The sequence below is a fragment of the Callospermophilus lateralis genome, unplaced genomic scaffold (genome assembly GCF_048772815.1).
Source record: "Callospermophilus lateralis isolate mCalLat2 unplaced genomic scaffold, mCalLat2.hap1 Scaffold_84, whole genome shotgun sequence".
Lineage (NCBI taxonomy): Eukaryota > Metazoa > Chordata > Mammalia > Rodentia > Sciuridae > Callospermophilus > Callospermophilus lateralis.
Window position 1 is genome coordinate 2,366,046 of NW_027516477.1, and position 8,567 is coordinate 2,374,612.

At 35.4% G+C, this 8,567-nt stretch overlaps 1 pseudogene; it reads right to left on the reverse strand.

The window, feature by feature from the left end:
• Positions 1–1,596: 1,596 nt before the first annotated feature.
• LOC143641077 (E3 ubiquitin-protein ligase RNF139 pseudogene) lies at positions 1,597–3,573 on the reverse strand (annotated as a pseudogene).
• Positions 3,574–8,567: the final 4,994 nt, after the last annotated feature.

Here is an 8,567-nt window from a genome sequence, read left to right on the forward strand (position 1 = left end):
AGACACTTTACTATGGGAACTGTACTGGAAGATTTATGAAAGCATGTGAAATTGCACCTAAAATTGTGTTATTAGTGACTATAAGCAGCAATGCTAAATTTCTTGTACTTGATGAATGAATGTACTTAGTCACAGTAACTTTGGTTTAAATGTCTAAGTAATGTCTTTAGTTTTCTTTTTTTTTTCTTTTTTTTAGTGTGTTTGTAATTTGTACTATTGATTGGGGTTATTCTTGGACTGCAGGGGTTTTGTCAATGTGTGATTTGTGTTTTTGTTTTATAGAATCATCTAAAGTGATATACCAATTTTTATAAGTGATATTTAGATAATTCTAATAACTGTATATTTGACAACCTATTAAAATGTTTTGCATTGGAAAAAGAAAAGACTGAGAATTTTAGTGATTGCCTTTGACAGCTTTGCAATCCTAATAGTTCCACTGAAATAAATCACTATACATCTGGGTATGATCTGTTGATTCCATTCTAATAATTCCAAGTTTCATATTCTAATGGTATAATTACAGCATATAAGTCTACAAGAATATTCTAATAAAATGCAACACACCGTGATTGAGCATGAATTATTGGTAATGAGGTCATCCTTCAGTTTTTACTTCTTTTACATAGAATTTTAAAAAGATTCATTATTTTATTTAGAAGAAACACAAAAGCTGAGAGCTTCTACATTGGAAAAAGTATATTATCAAATTATAGAATATATTGTCTGATTATCATAATATCACCATGTGATGAAGAGTATACTTAGATAAAATTCTTAAAAGGCATTTGCAGGCACATTGTTATAATTCTCTCTTTTTTCCCTTAAATAACCCCTATACAGAAAGGAAGATTAATTCAGTTCCATCATAATACTTATATCTCTTATGCCTGGTCACTTGATATTTTAAACATATCCTGAATTCTGTTCTTTATGTAATTTTTAATTATATATAATTTAACACAGGTTAATATTATCATAGCAAGGTATTGCATGTGAAACCTCTAACTGCATTTTCAAAATTCTCCTTTCTTTTGAATCTAAGCATGATATGATTACTTTGAGAAAACAAATATGAAATAAAGTATTGAGGTTTGCTAAATACAAAGAATTTAGATATAAATCATAATAATAGGTGTTCTTCCTTGCAAAATAAATTTAGAAAATTCTCAGGAGACCTAGCCAATCTTTTGACTTTTTATAGTACCAATTGAAAGAAATAGTAATAACTTTTGAACATAAGTAAAACCTATTTTAGACACTAAGTTATATTGTTTTACAAAAATTTTTTTCAGTACATTGAAAATATGTATTAATGATTTTTCTTTTTTTTCATAAAAACGTGAAAACATTTTATTCTGTGTACAATAATGTACACAAATTGAAATAGGTCACCAAAGAGACCAGAAGTAATTAAAGAGGTATATTTACAGTAGCACATCACAGTAAACGGAAAACCATTCACAGATTCAAAATTGGTACTGTTTTTGTGCTTGGTTACACACTGAAGTGAAGCATATTACTCCATTTTGGATGAACTGAATTTTAAACAAATACCTCAATGATTAGTAAATGCTATTTTAATCAGTCAGTGTCTTAGTAAATAAATTCTTCAGCTGCTGTGCCTGTGTGCTGAATCTCTCCATTTCTTTCTCTTTGAACATCATCATCACAGTCTGTTCAATTCCCTGTCAGATTCAGCACATCTTCCCTTATAGCTTCCTCTGGATTTTCATTTCCATTGGGTGCAGTAAAGCCATTGTTGTTAGAAATATTTGCATTATCCTTGCTATCATCTTTGATGTACACTTTTTGATGGCACATTGGGCAATTATCTTGAGTGTGCAGCCATTTTCGAAGGCAAAGTACATGGAAATAATGATTACATGGCGTAATACAAGCAAATGTTGTAAACTCATGATAGCAAATTGCACATACATCATCTATTTCTTGCAAGCGGCTCCCTTTTATTTCAGGAAGTGAATTAATTTTCTTCACAGCAGTTCTACGATTCATAAATGTCTTCCAGCCATTCTTTGCTTGTAAGTAGATGTTAAAATAGGCATGTAGGCACATCATACAAGCTCGAATTTTACTTCCTGACTCAAACATCATAGTATAAGCCCCATTTCCAAAAATTACTACTCCAAATATAAATTCAATAATATTGCCTGTTGAACGAACATAGTAGACATAATCATCAAGCTTTTCCAAGAAGACATTATAATAGCCATCAATCATGAACAGTGTATAGACAGTGAGAGAAACAATTACTTTTAAGCAGAGTTCCACAGAAAAGGCTGTAACTGCAAACAACCATGTATTTAGTGCATAATGATGCCAAAGAACATAACTAAGTAAAAGAGGAAGAATAAGCAGGCAAGCAGAGACAAACAGAAGAGGAAAATGTCTACAAAAAGATGATACATGGGAGGCACCGAGAGACATGAATACAGGGTCTGTCATTCCATGGATGAAATGTAGGACTGTGGTTAATAAAAGGCACATGTTTCTACTTAAGCAAATAAGTCTCTCTTCTGGTCTTAGCCCAGTTAAACCAGTCTGAAGAGCAAAAATAAAAAATAAAACAGGTGCTACAAAGCCAAGCCACCTGTCATCTTCTTCAGTTGATCCAATAAAGGCCAATATTCCAAGTCCCAAATAATGGGCTACTGAGGAAATTACAGCACTCATGCCCAGGACAGTTAGAGTAGAATCACATCCAATAATTATAAGATTGCAAATGAGGTCCCAGAAATCATCCCAAGAAATCAAAAAGGACTCAGTTTCATTTGCCATCCTTAAAATGTACATTAACACTGTAGCCTGAGCTGTAATCCTTTTCAGCCAGAAGACTCGAAGTATATCTGGGAAATGAACCCTCTTCCATGTGTCCTCCATTAATAATTGTAATCCATAAATTCGATACATGTGCCTCACTAAAAGATAAACATATCCTGTGGAATAGTAAATCCACTTAAGTTTCACTGCTAAGCCAAGCACTGTATTTAATATGAGAATCAATGAAGAGGTAAAAACTAAAGTCTCTCTGATATGTAAGGGTAGTTCTGTGATTATGCCTATTACAGGAACCAAGAGATCCAAAATAATTAATTGTGAATAGATGGAATGAATCTGGAGTAGTGTGATGTATCCAATTCCAAATGATAGCTGTAAAATAATGAGTGCCATCCATAATGAGGGCCCTTTTCAAAGAAGCAGCTCAATTCCAAAAGCTGATGTGTTGTAGGCACCATAGAAGTCAATGTGCAAAGAAGCATAGTAATTCACCAACACTGAAGTTGCAGCTAGTAGAAAGGCTGAGCTGTACATGTAAAACTTGAAAAGTGATTGCTGGGACAAAATAAGAACAATACTGGATACAAATGTACCAAGGAGCCGGAGAAAGATCTGGAGCACGATGCAGAACCGGCTTTGGCTGGAATCCTAGTAGGAGTTGAAGATGGCATCCATGATGTAGAGGCAGGGCACTAGGAGCGCCACCTTGAGCACCGCCCAGACCTGCTGATGGGCAATCCGCACCTGCTGCTGCGGAGGCCCCACCGCCACCATGAGCCCCTGCCACACAGGTCCCAGGATGGCGGCGAGGCGGGAGACTCTGCCCCCACCCTCCCTCCTCCTGTCCACCCTCCCTCCTGTCTCTAGCTGGCCCCACCGCCCTCTTGTGTCTCCGGAGCTGTAGCAGGCAGCGGAGGCGGCCACGGCTGAGCTATTAATGATTTTTCTTACTTCTTGTTCTATTATTATTCTTAGTTTTAAATAAACAATAATCTCCTCTCCCTCTTTTGTGACACCAACTAACTTACAGATCGTTATTTCCAACATGAAACTCTTTAGAATTATCTCTTTCATTTCATATCTTTAAATCAACATCCCTACTTGTCAGCAGTTATAGTTTTAAAAAGGTGGGAAAGAAAGGTCTTATGATACCCCACTTCCTCTCTCATCCATTGTTATTATTACCAAAAAAGGGTGGATTTGTTGAAAATCTTGAAAGTCATCTGAATCCTCTCCAAGTTTAACAGTGAGGGCTAAATCTGTAAGAATACTGGCAAATCATAAGAAGGTTACATTACCTACCTCTAACCCCATCTCTCTGACTCATATACCCTTCTCTTTAGATCACCTGCTCTTGTGCCATTTTATAGCAAGCACTTTACCAAAACTCCCTGCCAAAAATGCTATGTGGGTTTTTGTTTTGTTTTATTTTGTTTTTGTTTTTCGTTTTTGTCATTGAGATAGAATATAATATTCAGATTTTTTTTTCTCTTAGTCTTTAGCAATCATGGAATTTATTTTATTTCCTTATGTTAGACAATTTAAAAAGGTACAGAAAACTTTATTCAAGACTGTTAAAATAAAAAAAGAAAGTCTGAACTCAACCCTATAGAAACAAAAGAAGGAAACTTTTAAGTACTGCAGTAACCCATCACCTAAAGTACTGGAAGGCATTAAGGGGAGGGATTTATCAATGGGATTAGACACCATTTGTACTTGCTAGTTGCTGCTTCTGTGAGTTAGACTCTTCTCCCATAGTCACAAAACAGACAAAGACATTATCCTTCTTGATGGTCAAATTTTAAAGGAATTATTTCTAGTTCTTTGAGAAAGATATTTCTGAATTTAAGAAAGAAAGAAAGAATCTGGTAGAAGATTTGTATCTGTAATAGTTAATTTGAATTGTCAGCTTGATCGGATTAACAGAAGCTGATTATCAAGAGGCATACGAGTATATCAATGAGGGTGTGCCTAGTAATGATGGTCATGTGGTATACCCAAGTGAAAAAGAGACCTTCTTTAAGTGTGGGCAGCACCATCCAAGAGGATGATGCTTGATGGAATAAAACGTGAAAGAACAAGGAAGCAGCAGCAAATGCAAGCTCGATTCTTCTTGAACAGGTTCTTCTTTGCTGCCTTGATTGTCTGAGGAAATCAGACTCTCACTTCTTCACTATTCAAAAATGGACTCTGCCAGTGATCCCCCAGAAGCTTTAGGTCTCAAACAAGTGTAGCATCATTGATTCCTCTTGTTCTGAGGGTTTAATCTCTTGGACTTGGCAGCTACTGGTTCTTCCACTTCTCCAGTCTGCTGATGGCCATTGTGGTCTATCCAGCTTTTGGTCATGTAAGCCATACTATTAAGTCCCCTTTTTATAATTATACTTCCTGTAGATTCTGTATCTCTAGAGAACCCTGATAATACAGTATCTAAAAAGGGCAGAAAAATAATTTCCAATTGCAATTTTCAAAAAGTAAGTGTTCTAAGCAAAGCAAGATCAGGGGCCCCAAAATTTGGGAAAAATATCTAATTTTAGACAAGCCACAGGGGGAAGTAATATTAGAAGTTGCCGCAGCCATCTTGGACCATGAAATAAAGAACCAGTCTAAGGAGAATTGAGGGTAGAAGGGAGAATCTGGATCCTCAAAGATTTCTTTGAATATTTTTCTAACAATATCTAAAGATATTCTTTTTCAGACATCCCAATAATGTGAATCAGTAAACTTCACTTTGCTTTCAAATATTAACATTTTTTCTTTTGTCACATGAACACAAAATATACCTAACAATAGCCACTGCTCAATACACAAGCACAGTCTCATATGTGATACTGTTTTATGCCTCTATCAAACTGCAACATCATTGTCTCTGAATAACAGAAAAAAAAGAAAACAGAGACACTCAAAAAATGTTTGATTTCTTGTCTCCCAATCATATTTAAAAGCAACAATGATATGTAAAACCCTAGGTTACAACATGCATGGTGATGCAGGCCTGTAATCACAACAACTATGAAGGCTGAGGCAGGAGGCTCACAAGTTCAAGGCCAGACTAAGCAACATAACAAGGCCCTAAGCAATTTAGTGAAACCCTGCCTCAGAAATTTAAAAAATTCAAAGGGCTGGAAATATTGGTACCTGGTTAAGGAACCCTGAGTTCAATCTCAATCCCTGATACAAAGAAAAATCTAGGTTAGATCAAAAGATATGAAGAGAAATATTGATTCTATCTTTTTATGGTTGATGTATTCTTAACATATGCATCCAGGATGCAATAAAAATAGTGTCCTAAATATTTAACCCAAAGCCCTATTAGTTCCCTTTCTGGATTCAATGGCATCTTCTGAGGCATACTGAAGGATAAGATGCCAGCCTATTAAAATGTATTTATACACTATACAACCACCTATCCCTCACACACAGAGAAATAGAAAAGGAAAAAAATGTATAAAATCAAACAAGAATTCTTGCTATAGTGACATCCTTCATAAGTGAAACCATTATCAGCTTTTATTAACCTTTGTTCAAAGTTAACTTCTGCATCTAGATTGGAATGGGCATTGTTTTGCTAATTAAAATGTAAAAGGTTTAAAGAATATATCACATATTTAGATAGAACATCATCCTTAAAATGAATGATTAAAATTACCCTATGATCAACAGGAATATGATTTTATTGATTATAATGCAAAATGTTGGTGAGGACAGTACAACTACCAATGGCACTTCTTGTGTCACAGATGAATGACAGAGGCAGAAGGAACATTTTTAGTTTGGGAAATGTCAAAAGGTAAATTATGAAAGTGTCTCTTAACAGAGGAAAATCAGACTCCTCTAGGAGAAATAGGAATAATTTTTAATCAAGTCAAACTGCTTTTAAAGGAAAGAGGTTGTTTTAGTTGTTATGAGATTTAATTGGTGAGTAGTTATTATCATTTTATCATTTTGTTTCCAGTATTAGGCACTGAACCCAGGAACCTTTTATCACTAATCTATATCCCTAGCCCTTTTTATTTTTTATTTTTTTGTTTAATTTTGCAATAGTTTTGCTTAGTTGTTGAGGGTCTTGCTGAGATCATAAGACTGGCCTGGAATTTTTAACCCTCCTGCCTGAGCCTCCTGAATTGCTAGGATTGCAGCACCATTAAACTCATAGCTATTATTATTTTTGTCATTGTATGAATAATTGTATTCATTTGGTTATGAATTAGTGCTTGCAGTTTGCCTTTTTCTTATCATGAGGGACACAGTAACAAACAGAACATATTGAAGTGTCTTTCTGTCCTCACATAACTATATCCTAGCAGAAGTCTACATAAAACAAACAAATAAATATGTTATGTAATGATAAGTGATGTTTCAAAAAATAAAATTAGATAAAATAATAGAGAATGAGAAAGTAATATTTTATTTCGAATTAGGTACTCCACAATGATATCAAGGAAACTCAATGTGAACAAAAACCTAAATATATGAGTGAGTGGAATATGTGAATATCCCTTATGAAATCCAAGACAAGGGAGAATCAAGTGCTGAAAATATGAAAGATGTTTGCATAACAAGAAGATTGATATGACCATAGCAGACTGATCAAAGGAAAGCACCACAGAGAAGCAAGTTGCAGTGGGACTTAGGGCCCTGGTCACCTAGTTCTCTTCTGTGTCCTGTAGATGAAGATTATTGTCTTTATATTGGAGGCTGTGCAACATGCTGGTATATGTTAACAAAAATCTGGTCCTTGTCCCCATGACCAATCTAATAATGAGGATAAGGTTTTGAGAAAAAGGAAAAATAACTTTATTGCTTTGCTAGCAAAGGAGAAATACAGGAGACTCTGTTCCAGAGGCTGTGATTTTGACCATCAATAGAACAGAGAGCTTTTAAAGAGGTGAGTCTAAGGTCACATTCTGGCTGTACCCTCTCAGGGGTCATGAATCACTTGTAGACTTGTGGGAGAGCCATTTCTTAGTCTTCAGGAGCCATCCCCAAATCCAAATTACTTCAGTACTGGTGTGTGTGTACTTAAGGATAGATAACTCTATCTAGGATGGCAGGAAGGGTAATCTTACTTTTCCCAAGGTTATGGAGGGGGATAAGAATGGAAAGGAAAAAAATTAAGTCAATTTTAAAATAAGTCTCAGTTGCAGAATAGCAAGAGTTATGTTGAAAGCATGAAATGGAGTCTATTACAAATACAAACTCTACTGAGTGATTGACAGGCAATGTAAAGACTGCCATCAATTAATAGTCCCATCTGATACAGAAAAAAAAATAGATTCTAGTTTTCCCCCAAATCCCAAATTCTAGTTTTGAAAGGTAATTCTCTGGTGGTTTTCCAGTCTTACTCTGGGAAGTTCTTCTTTCTTAGCTTCTGGATTCTTTAAGTTAGTCTGGAGGTAAGAAAATTCAATATAAAAATAGCCAGTAGCCCTGCACGGTGGCACAATCCTGTAATCCCAGCAACTCAGGAGGCAGATGCAGGGGGATCATGGGTTCAAAGCAAGCTTCAGTAATTTAGCGAGATGCTAAGCAGCTCAGTGATACCCTGTCTCAGATGGTGGAATGAGATGGACATCATTACCATAGGTACATGTATCACTGCACAAATGGTGCTACACTACATCATGTACAACCAGAGAAATGAAAGGTTGTGCTGCAATTGTTTACAATGAATCAAAATGCATTCTGCTGTCATATAGATCTAATTAAAACTAATTAATTAATTAAAAAATACAAAATAGGGCTGGGGATGTGGCTCCCAGTGGTCA